The sequence below is a fragment of the Nestor notabilis genome, unplaced genomic scaffold (genome assembly GCF_000696875.1).
Source record: "Nestor notabilis isolate BGI_N333 unplaced genomic scaffold, ASM69687v1 scaffold4209, whole genome shotgun sequence".
Classification (NCBI taxonomy): Eukaryota; Metazoa; Chordata; class Aves; order Psittaciformes; family Psittacidae; genus Nestor; species Nestor notabilis.
Genome location: NW_009943161.1, coordinates 492,172 through 516,430, shown reverse-complemented (window position 1 = coordinate 516,430; position 24,259 = coordinate 492,172).

Sequence of the window (24,259 nt, the reverse complement as noted above, 5' to 3'; positions counted from 1 at the left end):
TTTTAAAACAGACTTTGCTTTCGGTTTGGGTTGGGTTTTTTTCCTGAAACTTAATCTTTATTTCTTGTAAGTTTCTGATTTCTTTTATTTAAAGGAAAAAAAAAAAAGGCATGGCAGAATTCCAAATTAATATCTTCAAACATTTTTTTTTTCTAGCAGTGAGATGTGAAGTGCAAGAGGTAAAGAGGATTGTGGGCTCTCTCCCTACCTCTGCCAATGCCCTTGACGAAGTGCCTTTGGCTGGGTTACTCCTCCTCTGATTCAGCATCCCTATTTTGCATCTTGCAGTACTGTTCTCCTATCTCCCAGTGGGTATCCTGCAATTAATGGATGGATGTATTTAAATGGCTTTAGCATGCAATCCGAAAGTCACCAGGGACAAAGCTGTTACTAGGGCAGGAATAAAGGTCAGGCCCTTGCTGACATTGCTGTCTTGATTAATTAATACACTAATCTCTATAACTGCTCTTCAGCAAATATAATTTGGCCTCATCCCTTGTTTTGTTCATTTTTCTGTAACTTCGCTTTGAGACAACTAATGAAAAGACCTGGTGGAAACTACTGCTTCTCGCTGTATCGCATCCCCTCAACCAGCCCTATGCCATGTTCCCTCTTTGGCATCTCGTGCCCCTGTTCTTCTGAAGGCTTTGCAGAAAAGTCCCCTGGCCAGCTAGATGGCTCTTCACCAGATACCAAAAGAAGGGCTTATTCCTTGATTAGGGATTTGAGGAGAGGTATTACTTGAACTACTAGGAAAACAGTGAGTGGAATAGACTGAAGCAGAGACTTAATATTTGATATGATTTTCCTGTGGCTCTTTCCTATGGGAAAGTGCAAGACCAATGCTAGAAAATGGTGAGTTGTCTTTGTTCCCTTGGTGAAGTCTGCTGAAGGGCTGAGTACCCATCCGTGACTGCAGGAATGAGGTACTGGCAGTTTGGATTCAGTGACTGATATAGCCCTGGGGCTCAGTGTTTCAGCTGCTTTGGAACACAGAGACTGTCCAGGGTCTATTAAGGATCTCTATCAGCATCAGAAGATGCAACAGGGCTTGGAGAAGAGCGGGAGGCGTCATGAGCGAGTGTGTGTGGTGAAGCGCAGTGAACCATACCATCCTTGTATGAGCAAGAGGGAATATTCCCTCCAGGTTGCTGCCCGGTGGGAAATCAAAGAAATGAAGAAAATCTCCCCTTGCCTCCTACTCAGCTCTTAGTTCTGGTTTGTTGTGCTTTCCATTCCTTGGTGATTACATCCGTGTCTTAGTCAGGTATTGTTTTCTGCTTGAGTTGGGAACGTTCCCTAAAGCTGTTCTGAGTGCACAATACTCTTGTTCCCTCTCTCAGGCCAATTTTAGATGGAATTTTGGCAGATTGTACAAGTGCAGAATGTTTACGGTCCTGTCTTACATCATCATGTTCCTGTATCATTTCTTTCTCGTTTGACAGATTTTTAACTGTCAGTCTAACATGCATAAGAGGTTGAAGTGTATTATCATAATGCAGTGCACTGTGGGTAATCCCATGCAAATTGTTCTGTAGAGAGTCATGCTAAATTATGTTCTTTAAAAAAAATAAAACATAAAAAAGGCAGGAAAACAAAGGCTTTTTTAACTGTTTGTTCTTTGGATTTCAGAGCAGCTGCCAAAGGCACAGTGTTAAGCCAGTTGTTTGACACTCAGCACCATGTGCAGTGATGTTCCTCTTCACAGGACACTGCTAAAGGGATGGAGCTGTGCACTGCAGTGGGTTTTCTATGTATGCGTGTCTGATGTTTAGTTTTAAAACACTGCCAGCTTGTCAAAGGGAAAATCAGAGTGGCACAGCAAAAAGAAATGCCTTTTGCCACTTTTTCCAATTCCATTGTACAAACATCTATAGGAAACATCAGGTTTTATGAACTTAAAGGGCACCAGATGGCCCTTGGAAGTGGCAGATCTGATCATATATAGTGTTGTTTTCACACCTTCATTTTCTTTTGTTCTCTGTTATAAAGGTCATTTGCTTGAAAACTGGCTGCTTTGTTCCTCTGAAAGTCCGTATACTTCCCCAAACTGAAGCAGTAATCCTCCTTTTGGACAGAACACTTGATTGTAGTAGAAATGATTGCAGTGTCACAAACGAGGGATTATCATTTTCGGTAGAAATCATAAAAAACAGGTTGAAAAGGACTCCTAAGAAAAAGGCACCTTGTTCTTATGCAAATTTTCTCAGGTGATACTGCTGCAAATTGAAATCCTGAAAGCTTCTAATCTGGAGTCAGCATCTTCTCTGCTGATAAAGTTTTGCTGCTTTGCTGTGAGTGGTCAATAGGTTTTCAAAGACTCAGAGTCTTGTAGTTTAGTTTTACAAGGCCTTTATGCTTCTCTCCTAATGCTCTAGGAGGTGAAGCATTTATCAGCTGCTATGCATTTGCTTCCTGTTGGTCTCCATCTCTGAAAAAGCCAACATGGAAATATCCACAGCAGAACAAGAGGAAGTGTAAGCTGCTTTTGTGTGAGTCACGTCAGTTATCCCACTTGCTAGAGAGAGCTGCCTCCCCCTCACCCCAGCTCTGTCTCTCTGATCTTGTCTTCCTTTCTTCAGTCTGTTAGTTACAGGCTTCAAAGAGCTGATTTCTTTTTCTCTTTCTCTCCAGAAGCACAGTAAGTGAAGATGTTAAACTGAGCCTGTGCTGGTGGGATTACATAGGGGAAAGGCTTATAGGTGGTTGGCAAAAGTTTGCATCCAACTGCCAGCTCTAACTGATTCTTCTCCTTGGTAAATAAATCCAAATATCTAAAATCATTTGCATGTTGCTGGTCAGTTTCTCATGGACAAGCACCACAGGTTCACCTCTCCTCTAATAAAGTAGAAGCTTCTGTTTTGATCTGGTTTTGTTGTCCTTTTAATATATTTTACAGCCAAATTTAAGGTACAAATATCCACAGCATTCTTAGTGGCTGTCAGTTTACTTTGTACCATGGACATATGGGCTGGCGATAAAATGAGCCTTTCAACTCTGTGGACCTGTAAACCCTGGTTAGCAGTTGGTGGCAGCTGCTTCACCTGAGAGAACTTCCCAATGTTTGATTTCTGTCTGCGGAGACTGCATTCCCAGGACTCATTGTAGGATGTCCTTCCTAACCCAGCCTCATCATGCCATGATCAGTGACTTTGCCCTTGGGCTGTCTGGTGAAATCTCTTTGACCCAGCTTTCTCATGTATTCTTTAACTCTTTATATGATATTATTGTACTACGTGTTCATTATATGAACCTATATTATATCAGAGCACACATCAAAGAGGGTTCTGCACCACCTTTGCCTGAATTACCCTCAGTGTTATCAGCCATTCTCTAGGTGGCTACTACAGGGTATTTAGAAGAAAGGGAAAGAAGAACCAGTCACATTTTCACTGTTGTTGTCCGTTTTTCTCTCAAATGACACAAACTGCAAGAGGAGTCCTGTGGCAGAATGATTATACTGACACCTGTAAGAAATCAGCCACAAGCTCCTGCTTGTACTCCCATCCTTCAGCTTCAAAAGGAGCAGCTGCCAGGCTAGGGAAAGCCCTGTCCTATGCAATGTCTCTATCCTCTCTGATCTGAGCTGGGCATAGATGCTTTCTGTGCTTTCCCATGTGTCTTTGGCTTGGAAAATGGATGACTCCTTTGTTGTTTTAGAAGTGCTAATACAATAAATTGTGGAATCATAGCTGCTTCCTGTCACTGATCCTGAGGTTGCATGGAGTGACAGGTGGGGAAGCCAGCTTTGATGGTGTTTGCTGAAGATGACCAAAGAGAATATGTTATATGAAAGAAAGAAATTAGCCTGGGGGGAGCCATTTATAATTTAGGAAAAAAATCTCAGATAGCTCTTGAGTTGTGTCAGCATAAGAAGGTGGACATAGAGTTAGAGTAATGGAAATTGAAGTGGGAGAGGAAGGTGCAGAGCTGTAGACAGTTCTGTGTCCTTACCACTCATCTGAGGATCTTGGTGTGAGGACCTGTTTGAAGTAAGATTTTAAGGAGACCAACACACAGAGGGTTTCAGGATAATCCCTTCTGAATATGTGCATGTAGTTATTCCACCATGGAAGCTGGCATGTGGCATGTGACATGGTCCAGGCAAGAAAACCACTACCAGGTGGAAGCTCTGCTCTCAGGCTGTTGGCAGAAGGAAATGAGTGTGGAGAGCAGATTTAGACCTGGAAGAAAGCAGTATGCTTCAAGGCATGATCAAAAGGTTCTGGGAAGAAAATATGCGAGCCTCAGGACTGGAATAACAGGAGATTGTGTAGTCTGAGAGTTGGGTGAATTCTGGAGCTATTTGTGCTGCTTTGGAGCCACAAGTATGTTGGCAGAACCAGTAGGCAGCCAGCATGGGGACAGAGCAGGATGCTGTGGGACCATGCTGGCTCGTTTACACACAAAGACAATGCTTGCGGGTTGTCTGCTGTGTTATTTCATATTTGACTAAGCTTATAACTCACAGAATCAGGTGAAGCCCAGGTTTTCTTCCTGTAAGATTTGTAAAGAACCTAAGGAGCAAAGGATTTGAACTACTAAAAAAGAATCATTAAAAATGGCCAGTAGACTCCATAGGTAACTGTCTAAAGGGTTTTAATGAGGTGCTATGATTCCTTATATTTAAAAACTTATTCCACGGCTGAGAGAACCACCAATAACAGAACCACAGGCGCTGGGGTAACACAAGGATAAGGAAACCCAGTGACTGAGAGCATTAGTAGTTGATTGATAATATGGTGGATTATTTTTGAAAGAGGTACTGTGGTTAGAGGACTAAGGAGGAATGGTATATAAAGTTTTACCAATGGCTTTCAAGGGTGAACCAAGAGTAATTCGTATGCAGACGGGGTTGCTGGGCATCCCAGATGAGTCAGAGCTGATAAAAAGGTAGCCTTCTGTGAAAAAAGGCAGTAAGAGATGTTGGGTGTTACAGAGTGAGATGCAAAAAGGCTGTTTGTATAGTCATAAACCTAGCTAAAAGGCTGCAGAAAGTCAGTAGAATACATAAGGCATCCTTGGGATGGAAAAAAACTGTTGGTAAAGTGATGCAAGCTACTGCTCAGTGGATTCGTGCTGGTCAATATTTATAGTTTTAATGACTAGAAGGCATGGAGAACAGTAAGACAATAACATTTACTGTTTGCAGCTGAAACAAATTATACAGTGAGAAGGAGGACTGAAAGATTTTGGGGACTATAATGGAAGATGAAACATGGGCAGTAGCAGGGTAAAGCGTGTTTGAAGGAATAGTTTAACGCATTCAGACACATGGTAGTGCTCTGAATTAGCTCTAACCATTGAGGAAAACGTAAGTAGCTATTATAAAGACAACTTGATAAAGATGTCTGTGCCATGTGCAGCAGCAACAATAAAGAAGAAAGTGAATAAAACGCATGTATGAAGAAAGAAGTAGACTTGGAAGATGATACAATATCCCTGTAGACGTGAATGATAACACCTCCTGTGGAGTACTGTGTTTGTTATGGGTCATTTCTTTTGTAAGAGACAAAGAGGGGCTACAGGGAGCAGATGAAAGTGTTTAGTGGCCTGAAAGGCAGGTTCAATACAGGGAAAGCATCAGGGATGCTAGAACTCCTGAGTTGTAAAGGGAAGGAATAAAGCGTGGCAGTGCAGAGTGCAGCAGGGTGCAGGAGTAACACTGAGCGCTGTACTGGGAGAGGCTTTGCAGGGATTGGATGCTTGGCAGCAGCATAGCAGGAAGCAGGGCTCACTACCCTGTTGGATTCTCCTCTATGTAACATTGCTGCCAGGCCAAGAGACAGTTTCACTCATCCCCATGACGGGCTAATGTGGGAGCAGAGTGATGGAGATGATGTGGGATGGAGTGTTATCAGGCTGGAGCAACAGGGGCAATGTCTGGGTCATGCTGTATTGGCGTCTCACTAAAATCTACTCTAATACTTCAGTCCCTGTGTTGGTGCAGCAGTGAGAGGTACCATGATCCTGGCGGCCTCATTTTGGATGGGCAATAAACGCAAACTAGCTTTGCTGTATTATTTTGGTCAATACATATTTTTATCAACTCTATGGTGGAAAGAATAGCAGGTATTTTATTGGAGTGAGAAGGAAAGACTGTAAGATTTCCTCCATTGCAGTTTATAGTACAATGAATTTTAAGATACAAAATACTTTGGAAGTTCCCAGTATTGTTAATTTAAATACCTCAAAGCCACACAGAAAAATAACAAGGTGGTGTGTAATGTAATCAAGACTATGTGGCCATTTTGTGAAATTAAGATGGAACAATTGATTCTTTATGTGACAAATAATTAACCTGGTGATGCCCATAGTGGATGGCATTATGAAGACAAATACCTTATTAAGAATGTTTAAAGCAGGTTAGACATTGTGTGAGCAGCATCTGCATTTACATTAGCCAGAATAAAGTTGTAAGTAGCACAAATCCTTTTGTTCCAAGACACGTGGTGATCACCAGTCAGGATTAGTAAATGATTTTATACCCGTGGTGAAATATGGCTAAACTGGGTAAAATCATAGCTGAAAATAAGACTTGCGTGGACCTAGAGTTTTCTGTTAACTTTTCCGTTCACTGAAGTTATTTATACAGGCAAACTTCTAAGTGGAAGTAGACAGAGGAAAAATGATCCAGGGATTAGTCTGCCAGGGATTTAGGACTTGCAAAATTTCAGCTTCTTGCTTTCCCAGACTGCTTTTAAGAGCTAATTCATTTGACACAGATTCTGAGACATACTTAGAGGCTCACCTCAAACTTAATCTCCAGATACCTCAGGCTATAACCTGTTTGTGACTTGCTCCAGATTCCACAGTGTTCAGATACCAGGAAAAAGTACATCTGTGACAGAAAGCAATAGGTAGACTCCTGATGAATTTCCAAGGTGCTGTCAGATGTGGTGATACCAGTTTACCTGTTACAAACACTGAGAGCATAGAGAAGAAAGGTGCTTTCTTGAATAAAGGACTCGATTGCCACCAATGTAATTGTGACTCTTTCCTCACACTGGCCCAGAATCCCTGCGTGACTTTGAACAGTTCCCTAGTTCTGTTCCCTGTCTGCCAAGCAGGAGGCTTAAGTATTGTGGAGCAGCATTTGTTTTCCATTAGGAATTAGCATGTCGGGGTTTGGGTTTTTTTGTTTCTTTGTTCATTTTTAACAAATAATAATTACAAAAAAGCAGTGGTCATGGTTTTTGTTCTCTCTGCTATCAAAAGCTTGCCCTCTGGACTGTCACATCCAAAAGACTCCTCTTCCTCAGATGGTGCAGGCAGACTTTTCCTCCCCAGAACTGTCTGTAGTCCTTAGATCAGAACCTGGGTCACTCCTGTCACTCTGAAACCATGCAGATTCTTCCAACATGCTCGGTTCTGGCCTGGCATATCATTCACTCAGCCTCTTTAGTTCTGTTTGAAAAGACACTGGGATGAAGTGGAAGATTGCTCAGTGACTGCAAAGAGAGGAATAATCTGTTCATGCTAGGTCCAGGTCAATCCAGAGGCTAAAAATAGGTCCCTAATGTGTCATGTGGTAATGAAAGAGACAGAAACCCATTGTACTGCTCAACTTTAGTGGAAAGCAAGAACTCTAAAGAACAGCATCTTCCTACATGGCTTGTCTGTGTAGCGGGAAATATCCTCATTCCTCTTTCTCTTTTTCTTCATCTTTTTTAATTGACGTGACCACCCTTCACAATTGTGGCCCACGTGGAAAAAAAAAAGTGTATTCCTGGGAAGGGAGAGAAGGTTCTTCATCTTTTTTAATTGACGTGACCACCCTTCACAATTATGGCCCACATGGTAAAAAAAAGTGTATTCCTGGGAAGGGAGAGAAGGGTAGAGGGAAAGGACAGGGAGACAGAAATACTGTGAGGGAAATGTGTGGAGATGGGGATGTCAGGCTAATAGCTAGTTAGCACAGTGGAAAGAAGGAGGAAACCCTTCCCCACAATAGACCTGGAGAATAATTTGTCATCTAAATAATTGTTTTGCTGGCCCCAAGTGTTTGTTTGCTAAATCCCCAGTTCTTCTATGAGGAGGTTGTTCAGGACTCCTTCTCCAGCAGATCAGAGGGAGAAGGTATGTCATCTTCCCACTTGTCTCTTGAACAGTGTTGTCTGTAACATGCATGTCTTTAACTAGGCAAAGAGTCCGTTTGAATGAATAAAAAAATAAACACTTCTTTGCTTTTATACACAAGAGGTTTGCTCAGCCAAAATACCAGCTGAGTTCAGCAGAAGTTTTGTGAGGGGATTCAAAGTAAGCCAGGTCTTGATTCCTTGCCATGTGGCCAAAGTACCAGATGGAATGAGGACAGACAGTCAGAGCAGGGCACACCCCTCCAAGGGTGCGAAGGGGATAGAGGTTTCCATTAGCTTTCTTCTTGTTATCATTCCTCTATATCAGCATCCGTTGACCTCAACACCTCCTCCTTCTTTCTCATCCTTTTATCTTTCTGTCCTTTTATCTTCTGTTTCTAACTCCAGTCCCTCTCATCTTTCTTTCTAAAAATTCTTGCTAGCCTGTTGGGGTTTTTTTTTTCATGCATCTTCAGCCTTTTCTGCTGGCTCTTCTACCTTGTGAAATCTTTTAGCCCAAATTCCCATCCCCTCCACTTCATCTGTTTTGCGTGCCATACATGATCCAGAAGGACCTCTGGGGCACAAGAAAACCTGTCTGAATCCCTACTGTCCTAGTTGTCTAAATAGCCAGTTCCCTAGCATGTGTCTGAATACTTTCAGTCACAGGTTGAAAGGAGAGTAACCTTCAGGGTTGGCCCAAGCTAAAATTAAGGCTACAGACACGAGGCACCAAATATTTCATTCAGCTTTCTGGTTTGTCCTCTAGAGCCTCCGAATGGTTTCTATTAGTATTCTGAAAGAGAGTTCACTGATGGAATTAGTGAGAAACCAGACTGTCGATTTATTTATACCCAGCCTTAGGGCATAACCATTGTGCATGTGTAAAGCTATTGCGATGCAGGGAATATTTTGTAAGCGTGTATGTATATGTATTGACTGGAAGTGAGGTTGCAGGGAAAAGCTGTTGCCCTGAGGATTGAACAACGACCAAAAGTGGGAGAGGCCGCTGAAGTGGCTGTGCTGCATTGCCAAAGATCCCTCCTAGGAAACAATTGATCCCTCTGAAATCTTCTGAGTACTAGGGTTTATTAGTATCTCCCAACTATAATTTTACTGTAGCTCTAGTTACCCTTGTGGAGAAATTTCTAATTTAACTTCTGGAGTCCTTCTACCTCCTTCAATAATATCTGTGTTATGAAACTATTGCTGCCTTTGGCTGCAAGAGTATTTAAAGCATATGAGTTAATGAATAACAAAGTTTTTCCGCTGCACTGTCATTTAGCCTGTGAAGCATTTTGCGGGCAAGTTGGAAGATATTGGAAACATTTAGTTGCAGATATTTATTTGGTGCATCAGTGCTGAGTGTTAATGAACTGTTTTTCCAGTATGATGTCAACAATTTTTTTTAGGAAAATCTGTTTTGACAACGTGGTGTCCAAACGATAAGTCAAGAAATAGCTTTTTTTCTTGCTTTCCAGTTTCCTGTTACAGTGAGAGTGCCAATTAAGAGATGCAGGTGAGTATCCCGCTGTCCCAGCAGTTATGCTAGCATCAGTTTTGGCAGAGAAGGCAAGAAATTAGTTTAATGAGACCAAGTGTTAATAGATTAAGTGTCTGTTTCATACATCTGGTTGGCTGTGTCATCTACCTCTGGAATTTGTTCCTATGAAAATAAATATATCCAAAACTTGGACTGTTACTAGGCATCACCACTTCCCGTGCTTCTGTTGCAATATGCAAACGTGAAAAGGGATTAGCAAAAGTTGTTTAGCTCCATTATTCTCTGTAATAGCCAGGAAACAATTGACCTGTTATCCCTTAACACGAGGCCTGCAAAAGACTGCATGACAGAGCCCATGGGACCAATTTGTATTGTGCAGCGGAGCGTGATGCATCAAGCTGATGCTGGTCCAGACTGGTACTTTCATGTTACAGAGAGCAGAAACTGTGTGGAGATGTGAGCTATCATCAAAGCAGGATAGTTTTGTTAGCATGTTTCTGAGGCTGGACTAATTAGGACTGATGAGCTTGTCTGCAGCTTTCTGGTGCAGAGGTAGTGTTTCCTGCTTAAGAATTTGTTTAGATTCTGCTGGCTTGGAAGACTTGCACCATGCTCCACTGCTCACATAGAGATGTCTGAGAGGACAGAGCTGTAAAACATTATGCTAGAGAAAAAGATGGGGTCACTGAGAATCCAGGCTGGCAGGACACTGCAGGGGAGCTGCTGTCAGGCAGAGCATCTTCCTCCTGTGTCAAATGGACCATATACCATCACTACATGCCAAAACATGACAGCTTCACTGCCATGGAGGAGTTCTTCCTACCAGCTTCTTAACCAAACCACAGTGCACCGCTTGTACTGTTCTGTCCTTCTTTCCTTCATTTCTTGTAGTATATTTCACAACTGAGTTGTAAGCACAATCTCAATTTTTTTTACAACTGTGTGTGCCGCACAGCTACAAGGGAAATGCCTGAAGATCAGGCATCCCTTTCAGCAATGCAAGTGGGACAGATTGCTAACCACTACACCAGCTCCTGGCATCACTGGCAGATGCCATCAGTAACATTAGTTTGCTATGTCAGTCCTGTCAACAGCTTCAGTTTAGCAGTAGTCATGCTGTGCACTTCCAGCTCCACCCTCTCCTATGAGCTGAGGAGGGAAGAAGGAGAGGGAGGAAATTATCTGAGTTAAAAAAGAAAAGTCTGTCTGTGTTTGAAGCGAATAAAGTATGTTAACAAGGAATTCTCTAGCTGAGTTTTCCAGCTGCTAGTCCTGAGCTGTCTGGTACCAAAGCAATATGGGTCCATTGTACAGCAGCTAACTTCACTGCATAAGCAATTACTGTCTGAGGCTTCTGAGGTATATTATAGTTTTCTTATTATTATTTCTCTGATCATAGTTTCTTAAGGCCTCTTCATATCCTGAATAAAGCTCCAGGGAATCATAAAGCCACAGGCTGAGTTTTAGCACAGTCACTATTCGCATCTCCTGGATTGATAGGTATTTAGGATGTTGTCATGATCTTGGAAGCCAGACCCTGAGGTGCACCCTAGGGAAAGCCACGAGACTCTCTTTGTATTCTTTGCCCCTGAGAAAAGAACTCTTTTGCTGTTGAAATGACATATTTTTGCTCAGAAATGTCACCACTTCTGCCTGCTGATTGTAACTGCCACACTAAAATAGCTTAAGTCTTTTAAAGTAAAATAATAAAACATTTAGGAATCTATGCAGAGCTGCTAAGCACTCTCATCATTTTGCGTTAATGACCGTTGGTTCCCATAAGCCTCTCTCTCTGTTTTCTTACTGTTATTAATTATTGCTATAGTTCATTGTACCTGGATCTTGCTTGGCAAAGCTTGCAGTGGAGGCGAATAGTATGGAGAGAAGAAATAGTGCCAGAGATTTGCCTACTGTGATAAAAATACTTAAGAGACTGCTCTGAGAGCAGAAATCAGCTCTGCAGAGACTCTAGACCCTGCCTAGCAGTGGGGCTATGTGTTCTCAGATTGTCTGTGTGCTTTTCTGTGCTTACCTAGTTGTCTGACCACCCAGTATACGTTTGCGCTCTGTATTACTTTGTGCTGTTCGTGTTCATCTTCATAATTACAGATTCATGCCTTGCTCACAGGGTCTCAGGAAGGAAACAAGATCACAGTATCTTTACTATAGGAAAATATATTAGTTATCAGATAGGGTATTTGTAATGCCAGATGATATTTGCATGTACTGGATCTGCTAGAGATGAATCAGCAGTTTGTCCTCTAGCAAAAATGAACTAAAAAAGCTTTATAAGAGAGCTAGAGAAGTTTGTATGAGAAATCTCTTCTTTCTTCCATCCACCTGTGTGTTTTTGGCTCAGAAATACTATTTCAGCTAGACAGACCCAAGGATCCCAGAGCACTTTATAAATGCAGCAAGTTTATAGTTATAATCTCAACATGAGACCAGACCTCAGCCTCCTGTCATCGGTTACGGACATGCACAGCTTCATTACCTGTAAGACATCCACTAGCAAATATCTAGTAGAGAGTGAAGTGCAGACCATGCTGGCATGGAGCTCACACTGTGCTAGTTTCAGGACTGTGAGCTGGGACTCCTTATTGCTACTGAGGAAACAGTGTTGGAAATGGAGCTGGAACTCTCATTGGAAGTTTGGCTGCAGAGATGTTTCATGCTGCAAAAGTGCATAGGGCTGATATTGACAGAGGCAGAAGCTGACTCAACCCCTGATGTGTTAGTATTAAGACATATGATGGGGTCACTAAATGCTAAAAACGAGGGATTTTTCAGTTTCTTAGTTTCTTTTTAGTGTATGTGAACTTTTTTTTGATCCTGCCCTCTCACTCCTTGCATGAAACTGCCATCAATTACGTTGACTTCCTGCTATGTAGGCCCTTGGTGTGTTCCTTCTTCGTTACATCGTTATTTTATTCTTTTAATTAGTGGGAAAAAAACACTCAACAAACCAACGCAAACTATTCATCATCAGGCTTCATCCAAGTGAGGATCCACAGCTTGGAGGAGTCCTCCATTGAAAGATTGTGTTGATAATCCAAACCCTGTTTGTGCTTCTCTATCTTTGCTTGTCTCTGCTATGGAGACATCAGCTTTTAATAGAAATTCCTTAGAGGTGTGTGCTATTTTGCAATTTCTTTGCAACTGATTTCCTTAAAAAACAATTCATCACTTGTTAAGGATCTCTCTCCTGTTTCTCCCCCTCCCCATTTCCTTTTTTATCTTTGCCACTTCCCCATGTTTACATTTATGGGACCTGTTTTTTTCCGCATTGCTTAGGGAGATGACTTGTCCACAGAGAGAAAATAAAAATGAGTCTTAATGATTTGAAAAAGTGGATTTACAATCAGATCCTCCTGGGGTCTAATTCTTACAAGACTACTTTTGCAGATGTAGTCGAGGCAGTTAAACTGTTTGTCTCTGTTTCCCCATTTGTAAAGAAAAGGCTATTTTACAATAGCTTCTGTAGACCAAGTGCTGTCACTTAATCTACAAATGAAACCAGAGGGGAAATTTCCATATGTGGTAAATGTGAACAAACCCCTAATTCAGAATGGAAGGAAGAACTTTTGCAAAACAAGTCTAACACTTTCTAGGTACTCATGAAACATACCTGGAAAGATTACTCAGCACAAAACTTTCTCCCTGTCTTCCTCAGGGCCTGCAGCTGGGAACTCAAGAGCTGGAGGAGATGGGAAGCAAGTTTTGCCTTGGTTTGCTCATTCTGCACCTCAAATCCCTGCCCTGCAGCAAGAAGGTAATGGCTCAGGCAGCACTCCTGCTAGATCTGGACGAGGAGATAACAGACCGGGCACAAAGGTTAGTGATAGTAATACTCAAAGGGTTCTCCTGTGGGAATCGAGTTGGTGGGGATATGTTTTGGATTTAAATCTGCACAAATGGACTCCTTAAGGCTGAGATTTGCATCTTGGGAACCGGGCTGTATTGAGAGTAATAGGAAATGAAGATACAATTGACTCCTAAAGAAACTACTGAAATAGTGGTTCCATGCCCTGCAGCCATCAACGTGGTTAAAGAGGTGAAAGAACAGAACCTGATTTCTATTTTCCAGTGAATTTGCATTTCCCCATCAAAACTGATTACTGGAGCGTGAGGGGATGGTACTGCCCCAGGAAAATGCCTCAACAGGAAACATTTTTCTGCTTACTGGAGTGTCAGGTGGTGTTCTGTCCATCTCAGATCCTCCGTGCAGAGGGTCTCATGTAAGGAAGACATTCTCGAAGGAGCTGCAGGATTGGGAACAAATACTGCAGGTTAGAAAAGGACTTTGGTAGGATGATTTAGGAACTGCAGGCCTGATTCTTCAGGGATGCACATAATCGTCCTGCAGACATTGAGAACAAAGATTTGTGACTTTTTGATGCATAAGAAGTCATCATGATCCCACTCGTTATTTATTTGCTTTCTATATTCAATGGAAGGATGTATTTAAGTGAGATTGCCCCATTATAAATATAGGGGGAATTTGACCTGGGTAAGTGTCAGAATATAGGACTCTTCAGCTTGAATCTGTGGTGAGACAGAAATATATATATTGCTTCTAGGCCACCATCACTTGCTGGTGCGATGTGCAAGCTCATATGCTTGTGATAATGTTTTCCTAAGACAAATGGAGAAAGAAAACTTAGCGATGTGATACGATTTGAAGCTCCCCAATGGCTTTGTCATCAAAGAGTTATCTCAGCTTCATCAATGAAAAGCAAGTTTTCCACTTGCAGAAATGCCCCCATAATTTATAGCAGACTTCCAGTCTTCCCCCTGCAGGAATACTTAACCGACATTACCACCACCTGTTCCTCATGCCAAAAACCGTTCTTACAAGCTTGTTTGCAGCTTTTAATGTTTATGAGGAACAACGAAAAGAGAGGGCTGAAATGTAGAGACATTCCTTTGGATTAGCTGTGCTCACTTGTACATGTGAACATATAAATGAAGCGATTAAGGTGTATGCTAAACACCATCCATGTTGTGGACAGCCATCCAGCAAATCACTGCTATGTCATTAGAGAGAACTACTGAAGCCTGGCTGGGCGGATGGTTTTGAGATATAAATCAAACTCACAGTTTTGAACTGGGGCTGGAAGGGCCTTTGCATGACAATAACTTAAGGGGAGAAAAGCATCAAACCCTCACTAGTCTTAGACACTGATAAAAAGCCATCTGCTCGCAGTAACTCAGCGAGCATTTCCCTGATCTTTATAGTCTTCTATTACTTTTCATTTAGTTAGTTTTATATTAATGGGAATTCATTCCATTTTCCCAATATTGTTTGGTAGTTGATCAGTACCCAAATAAAAAGCTGTCTAATTACAAATAATTTTTAAGATGCTAACAAAAGTAAGTTTCCTTATTTGTAAAACTCCCATATGGTTCCAAATGTGTCCATAGTAGCTGAAAGCAAAGCTTTCTACCCCTTCAAGTCTGCCCGGCATTAGTGAGTATCTCCATGGCATCCAGGGATGCAATGTCACTGCTAAAAGGCAATATGACAGTTACTTGTTCATTTTCACTCAACTGGGTATAATTGCACGTTTGTGGAATTTTAGTAGCTTAGGTGCAATGTGTTCCCATTTGTAGACCAGGTAAACAGCTGAACTGTTTAATCCCACCTAGCTATGTTATGTTGAAGGAGCTTGTTGCAGAAGGTCAGGGGAAGGCAGATGCAGGGACCAAAGGGTTTGCTAGCATATTCTTTCTTAAAAATAAATAATTCATGGGAAATGATTGTGCAGTATGTTGACTCTGAGTCAGAAAATTAATACTTTGCTCCTGGGTTTCTGTGAGTCTCGCCAAAAGAATTGCATGATCTGATTTTAGTGGGAATAGGAGCCCTACTGGAACCAATGGAAGGATGCAGAATACAGAGAGCACGCTGATACTGGGCAGGAGGGCAGCTATTTCTACATGAATACACTTCTCTGGAGGAAGCTGAGGGGTACCTACATCAATGGAAATTATACTCTGCTGCTTCCTAGACTAGACCCATCTTCATGGCTTTAAGGAGAGTGAAATGTTTGTAGTTTAAAACTAGCTTTGTCATCTTTGTTGGTTACTGCAAAAATGCACAACATCCTTGAATGCTTTCTGTACTCTCTGCATCTGAAAGCATGAGAAGATGTGAATGAAAATACCCCAGTTTTTGTGTACCTTTGCCAAAGCAGAGTCAGACCTAGGATCCTTCAGGAGTACACAGGAAAAGCCTGGGCTGTTACCTTATGTGATTTTTTTCTTACATGGATTACATAGTGAGCGGTGGTGTCTTTAACCACCTTGCAGGCTATCCCTGTTCTAGAAGCCTGCACTGTCCTGGTCCCAGGAAATATTATGCAAGGTAGATATTTAAGTGGGAAGCAATGGCTCTGACCGTACCTTATGTTTCCTGGGAAAACAATCTAACGGGTGTCCTAAATACGTGCTTCTGAATGCTCATCTCTGTCATACTCTGGCGGCAAATCAGGGCATGGAACAAGGAGTTAATCTAGCACTGGATATAGCTGACTCCCAGATGAAAAGTCTCATTGCAAAGGTACACAGATCAAAAGCTGTGGAGCCAGAGGTCTCTTCTGTTGTGAAATCCCTGCAGTTCATGTCCTGCATTTGTCTCTTTGCCCTTGTGTCTGGTGTGTGTGGCATTGACTTGGCATCTCAGCATCTTTCTCTGACAGCAAGCATTTTCACCTGTCAAGGTTTATAACTGTATGTGTCTCTTAATTTTCCACTTCAGGCTGTCCCTGCTCTGGGTATTTTGCAGCCTTATTCTTTCCCCACTGCTGTGATGGGAATGAAGGAGTAGGCTGGATGCTGCCTGCTTCCCTGGAATAAACTATTTGCTGTGCACTTTATATAGCTCTGTCAGAATCAGTGGTCAGTAAATTGGAGCAAGGTAATAACTGTCAGGGAAGTGATTGGTCAAATGGAGGCATCCTGTGTGAATGGAGGATTTCTAACACAAGATCAGGTCCATTGTGTTCGGTGTGCTCTCTCCAATGATTTGAAGAAAGGTGGAAGAAACCTTTTCACAGACCTAACTAAATACAGTTTGGTTATACAGGCAAGAATTCCTTCCTGTCCCCAGTTTACAGTCTGTCTTTCCCCTAAAGCGTGAACTGTAAATGAAATAATTTACGAACATGAGTGGTGTAATGGTTGGGATAAGTTTGCAGCAGAGACAGAATAGCAAAGTAGCTGAATGTCAGTAAAGGGCGGGGGGAGGGAGGAGCTGAACTTCCATCAGTGGGATTAGTAGAACGGTAGAGTATTTCCCCTTAAACCAGTAAATCCTTGGACATCATGAAGTTGACCTAACAGCTCTGTGTTGCTGGTCCTCAACATGTCCATATGGCAGCTGTCTCACAAACACGGCAAAAGGTGGAGAAAGTGCAAGATGCAGTAAACATGTAGGATAAATTAGAGCTACAGTGTGTGATGGGAAGGAAGAGGGGTTAAATTCATCCGTGTATTAGTCAGTTTCTTAATTAGCATCCTGTTCTCATGGGACACTTCATATTCACGCTCACTTATCCAGGCATTATCACCCTCACATTGCAAAAAACCTACTTAGGGGCTTAGTTGCTTGTGGCTTTGCTTTTCGTAAGTGATATTTAGGTGTTTTTCTGCATCAAACAGCCCTTTTTCCACCAGCATTGACTAGGATTGGTCTTATGGATCCCTCTGCCAAGGTCGAAGTCCGCATATGTGGAGAATTCTCTGGACTTCGCAGCCACCTTCAAAAAACAAAGCAATGTGTCAGGTGCTCCTATGGGCACTTTATTCTGCCCTCTCTCAGACTTGGCCTCATAAGCACGCTATTGCTATGCCCTTGGAAGAATCACTAATTTTGGGTTTCCAGCCTCCCACTGTGCCTTGCAGTCAATGCTGGCGTTCAGAAGCTCTCTGCTGGGAAAATGAAATGCCAGCTTGTACTTCGGACATCATGTTTTTGATAATAGGTTTCATGCCTCATTTGCTGTAAAAGCAATTAGGTTTTAAGTCAATGCTGTCCAGGTAACTTCACATTTGTCATGACCACAAAGAGGATGGGAAGTGACTGTTCACTTAAAGCAGGTTTCAGAGACAGAGAAAGCAAGAACAATCCCTCTCTATAGGTACCCTCCCCTTCTTCCTTGTGGTTTGAACTGGTGGCACAATTCTTGATTTTCTTTTTCTCTGCCCTTTAGGTTGTGCTGGGAAATGTTTTGCATACTCTGCAGCAGTTGTAGCCATTTGTTTGAGAGACACATCTTGTATGTTGAGACAGGCTTTTTTGCGAGGTCATTATGCACTTTCTGCTGACTTAGATATTATTCATCTCCTGTGTTTCTTCATCATTTCTTACCTTTCTTGAGCAGAGCCAAATCTCTCTCCACCCCACGTGGTAAATATGTCTAGCTCTGCTATTAATCAAAAGCAGAAAGCTTAATCACTGCTCTGGTCCTTTGACAAGATGTAATCTTTTCTGCTCGGTGTATGGAATCTAACTCTTCCATACACTGAGCAAAGTTAGATTGGTCAGCATATGGACAGCAAATCCTAGAATTGACAAGAGGGATTTGCAGATCATTTAGAACTGTGCTTGCTCTTCTTTTATACCATATCGATGGGCCATTGTGATCCTGGGTAATATTGAACAGTTGGATATCCCATCTTTTCACCACAATGCACGTTCCCTGATTATGGCTGCGCAAGCAATTCCATTCATTGTTTAAAGTATGTGGCCAAAATGTGATTCTGATCAAACTAAAGTGAATCTGGGGAGATGTAGCAGACAAGAAAGACAGAAGTTCAAACAACAAACTAATGCATATGGAGCAAAGTATTCTTACTTCATTTGGGGCACCTTTAGTACATCTTTGAGTAGCAGAAATGTAGTGTTATACTTGTGTGCAGTGATAGGTTTGGGTCTTCCTGTACTTTTAGGTGAATGTGGATGTCATTCCTTGATGTTGTTTGGGGTTTGATTATATAAACTGGAACAAATTTCAGCTGAAGGGTTTGAATGTAAGACAGCGCTTCACCCTGCAAAATACTCCATCACCTCACAGTTAGGGTGTACCAGCAGTTGTGATATCCAGTCCCCTGAGGCAGACTAAACAGTTGGACTCTGGGGATTCCTCTGACACGTGGATGAAGATGAAAGTGCTCTTTTATCATTTAGTTTTTTTTTTAGCAGGAATTATTTGACCATTTTGATTCAGATTTCTATTTGATTGAAGCTTCATTTTTTTCTTTAAGTAAAGATCTGGTGCATTTTTAACCTTGATCATCTTGGAGACATTAAATACCTTGTGGCAGCTTTCAGAAGAGGTTATTTATTGATTCTATTTTTTAGCTTACTCACAGATTTTATTGCTGGTAAAGGAATTTGAAATTGCAACTGCAATTGAGCATCTCTGAATGTGATATTCCTGTATTTGGATGCTGGGGAGAAAAGTGCTGTGGAAATACATTTACCCAAGTAAGCCAAAACTACCATGTCACTTTGGTGACGCAGAGCATGAGGCAAAGACTTTCTAATGTATTTTGTGTAGCACTTGTAAGAGTGAGGTTTAACATTAACAGAATGTGACAGTTATGAAAGTAGCTGAAGCTGGGCTTTGGCTTTGGAGTGGTCTCATGTTCCTGTAGTCATTTAGGATGAGTTCAGGAAATGCCGTAACTCCTGACTGTCTTATAATGCTCTGCAGTGCTCTTTTACACCAACATTGCAAAAGAATGTTACCTTCTTGCCACTCCGGAGTCTGAACTAAAGAATTGCTGCCTCTGCTATTGAGAGGAAAAACCCCTCAGATTTAGTCTGGTTCTATAACAGGCTTTAGATCTTATTGTCACTATATGCCTTGATAATCATGTGTTCTAAATAAGAATCTGAACCTTCTTCCATCTACCCCTTCATCCTTCTTTTCCTGCACCCTTCAGCATCTCTCCTTTGTTACTGCAAGAATGCAAGCCCAGTGGATTCTTTGGAGGGAGGTTCAGCCAAGCAATGCAGCCTGTAATGAATATATTTGGTATTCAGAAGGCTTTCATGTAGCTGTTCATAGGTGAGCCACTGTAATTCAGCAACTTTTCATTAACACTTTCTGGAGCTGTCCCTATTTTCCTCCTATTGATTTTTATTGTTACAAAATACCTTGGGAGCTGCACAGCTTCTGTTGATTGTTATCAAATACCAGCCTCAGCTATGCCAGGCTGGGTACAATTATTCATGTTTATTTCAGAGGTAATTAATTTATCATTTAATAGCTAATAATAGAAATTTTAATAGCAGCTGAAAGGAAAGAGAAGGAAAGAGCAAATGGAAGAGAAAGAGATCACAGAAGGAACTTCAAACATACACAGAAGCACTGCTTGCTATTGTATCTGTCTGAGGTTATTCAAATTACCGTGCATGTACAGATCTGACTGGACTACAGATAATGAACTTGTATATATCCAGAGAACAAATGGGCTCTGCACTGCCCTTTCTGGGAGGCATATTGCTATAGTACTGTCTGGTATTAGACATTTTGGTATTGATTAGGAGCATCTGTATTTCGGTGCTGCAGTCTTTTTCCCTTAAGATCTAACTTGAAATATGAAAGCCACTGGGGCCCTTCATATGCTGGGATAGAAATATAAAGCTGATTGCTATCAGGGGTTCTAAAGTGATTCCCATTTATGAAGTGTCCCCCAAAAGAATGCATTATGAGGGACATACACTTTCCTCTGAGTTGGTCTTTATATAGACCAGGATAGTGCTGACGCTGGAACAGAATAGATGGGTTTCTAATAAGAGGGTACAAAGGATGACGGGAGGACCATTCTGTTTAGACTATTGGCCATCTTAAATCCAGGCAGAGGTGTGGTAACGAACTGAACATGTCACAGAGCTGAAGAGGCAGGTTCAGGAGACTATATATATCCTTATACAGACTATATGCATACTGCAGCAGTAGCTGAAACACCAGTTGCATTAGATTTGGGGCTCTGGCACAATAACAAGAGGAGACAACTTTGTCAGTGGAACTTTATTGATGTTCTCTGTACTTTGCTTTCAGCTGTTCAATATTATTAAGGGGACATGGATGAACAAGGCATAAATGTGGGAGTTCTTGTGTCTTGGGGCTGATGGGAACCATGTACCAAAGGATAAGACTATTTCAGGGATCTTGGTGATTTACTGTTTCCTTGTGGAACTTTTCCAAATGGTGTTTCCACAGTCCCAAAAGACCTCTGAAAGGCAAGACAGATCTTTTATACCAATACATGCTACAGAATCTTCCTTCAGGCAGGAGCAGCAATGGAATGGGTGAGTGGGATGGTAGTTGGGCGAAATGCACTTCCAACCCTTTAGAAGAAAGCATGTTTTTGTGGAAATTGTATATTATCCGGCTCAAACACTTCACTATGTGGAATTCTCACATTTTGCTTCCAACATAGGGACCCAGATGTCCAAGCGTCACAGAATTCAGAAGCAAACCAAAATGAATGCCAGTGGTCTATGGGACTAAAGAGAGCAAAATGCCTCTCCACCCATCAGTAGTATCAGAGCCTCATAGTCCTGCACAGCAGTGGTGGTAGCAGTAGTTTAGACATTGCCGCTGTCTAAAGAAGATTTCTTGTCATGGTTAAAATATAGGGCTAGAAGGAGCTGAATCCCCTGTAAAACCACCAGCGGGATTCAGGTTTTTCACCAGGTTAGAAGTTTGTACCTGTATAAATTATTCAAGCTATAGTAGATAAGGAGAGCCAAATGGTTTTGATGTAAGGATGTTCCTAGGTACATTTTGTCCCTATCCTTTCTCTGCAAAGGGAATAGAAGAGCAGAGATTTCTGCTTTCGAGACAAATAGCATATTGCAAGTCCTTTTGGTCGGGTGCCCAGCCTGCAAATGGGAGCCTGACCAGCCTTCTCATACTATGGTGACGGTGTAAAACTGCTGTCTAGGAGCACATAAAAAAAATTAGCAAGACAAATGAGAGACTAAATGGTTAAATCATAGAGAAGGCAGAGAAATTAATAATTAAAGCTGTTGAGTTGCAGTAAAAGGAGCACATAGCCTGGAAGGAAAGCGGGTGGGCGAGTAAAGTGTCATGTTTGGAGGTGAAAGTTGGCACTTGAACAGCTTTTTAAAGTACTCCAAAACCACCTCCACTGACATCTCAGCTGTATTGTATATTCTGTCAGAGGCTCCGGCTGTTCAGTGTATTGTGGCTGTGAGTCACACAGACCCTGCCTCTTGCTGCTGTGCTAGATATTGTAAAGAGAGACATGGCAGAGGTATTGTGTGAGATAAATATGCGCAGGTTGTTGTTTCAGGGCCCAGCACACATGTGTACCAATGTGGATGAGTGCTTATGCACAGAGGTACAAATGTGAAAGCCAGTCCCTGTAGCCTCTAGTAATTCATTGTGTTCTCTCAGAAACCATATGGATTTATTAGGATGTATAGGTTAAACATGACGTTGGCAAAAAGAACTTGCGAGAATTAGGGTGGAGCTGAGACTAGAAGGATGTGAGGGGGCAGATCCACATGAAAGCAATATTTAGCCTTCTATTTTTTGTCTGCAGAGCAGAAATGTACTCAGCCTTACAATCCCAGATCCAATCCCCAGGAATGTGGGAAAAGTTCACTTTCAAGTACAAGGTAAAGACCCATCCCTTTTCAGCCCCAGCATGTAGCACTTAGTAATGCAGCTCAGATAAGGGATCTTCTCTGGTACAACTCTAGGACAGAGCACTGCTACTTTCTTATTACTGTCACAGTGCAACATGAGAGGTGTGGGACTGATTCTGGCCTGGAACAGTGCAGATGAACCTGCGATGTGCTGGGAGGACTCAGTGTGAACATGGGGTTAGGGTGTTGGTGGAGGAGTGGGAAAGAATGCTGAGATGCATTGGCATAACTCTGTGGAGTATTATAACTCTGAAAGAATTGGATTGGGATATAATGGCCAAAGCAATGAAAACTCCACCCCTGCTTCTTGTGAGCTTTCCCAAGGAAACGCTATGGCTTCCTTTTGCCCTCATGTCTAGGGGTGGATGCTGAGCGTTCAGGCACATGCCAGGGCAAGGGCTGCTGTGTGAGCAGGAGGGAGTGGCAGACTCAGAGCAGTGTAAAGGGAAAGAATAAAAAGCATTCCCTTTCAATCTTTTTGGGGGTGTGCTCTCTATATCCACCCCTGCTCTATCTCTCATTCCTACTTCCATTTGTTCCTGTTAAAACTTGTGGGTTTTAAATGGAGGAAAATTTAATTTCTGGAAGGTTGGATTTAATTTTTAAAGTCACGGCAGCATGCCTTATGGTTAGACTTTCAAATGTATCTCTAACCATTTAAAAATACATAACCACCAGCTTTATCTATGTCACATTATTCACCATTTAAACTATAATGGTTTCCTTTAAAGTGTTAACAGTTACTTACTACCTTAAATCCCTTTTTCAACATGGATTTGAGGATTTGGACTTGGAAGGCAGAATAAGCAATAGAAGCAGCTGAATGCCAGAAAAAGATTCTGTTATCAGGCCAGCATAATCAGAAATTAAGAATAAGGGGAAGAATAGACAGCATCTGTTCTCTATCTATTTCTCTGACTACTCTGTTCTCTCTAGTCTACCCAAGTTTTTACATTGCACTCTGTACTTCAGAATTGTTTCTGAAGATGACATTTTATAGCATCCTCCAAAAAGCACCAGCATCTCATTAAAAGATAAAAGTCCAATGCAATTCAAAGAGAAAGCAAACACCCATTTCAAATAATAAAAGAGTGTTTCATCTTCCATTGAACTGCAGGGGGCAGCCAAGAATTTGGGTAAAGTATTGCTACCTGGATTTATCTTGTCAGGCTTTGCCTAGTATTAATACTTATTTTTTTGTTCTTGCACAGAACTTGTGTTTTCATCTATGAATAAGTGAATCGTAAAAAGAATCGTAAAAAAGAGAGGATCAGCTGTAGCACATTAATGCAGTCAAGTGTCTTTTCTGACAGTGCTCAGCATTGGAGATTTCAAAAAGGGATGCAAGAAATTGCCATAAGAGGAGAATTACAGAATGCCCCTACCCTCTGGGGGATGCCGTTCTATCTTCTGACAGTGATTTATTTATACCTGGAAACACAAGAATTTGTAGACTTTCCCGATAATTATAATAACAATAATCCTCTCTAATGAAATGTTCCAGTGCTCTTGTTTCCTATATACGTGCCTAATGATTTTTGAATCTTACACTGCTCCTGGCTGCACCCTGCCATCTCATGGGTTGTACAGATTAGCTGTGTGTTTTGCAGAAAGTATTTCCTTTCATCAGCTGGTCTTTCACCTTTTCAAATACACCTTTGTCCTCTGCTGTAAGAGAGAATAATTGGGAATGCCCAAATTGCAAGTTATTTTGTAAACAACTATCACGTCCTTTCTCATGCATCTGGTCGTGAAAGATGCTCAACATTTTTAGTCTTCCTATGCCTCTAACTACTTTTACCACCTGCTTTGGAACCCTGCTTATTTATGTGTTACCTTTGAGATGTAAGAAGAAAAGGATTTAAGATGGTTTTATCAGGGAAACTGTAGCATTTGTTAAAGTATGTTCTGTAATATTTTCAATGTTGTCCATGTGTCTTGCCATTGAGGTTTAGTATTTTCAAGAAGGATGGTAGGTTCCTGGAT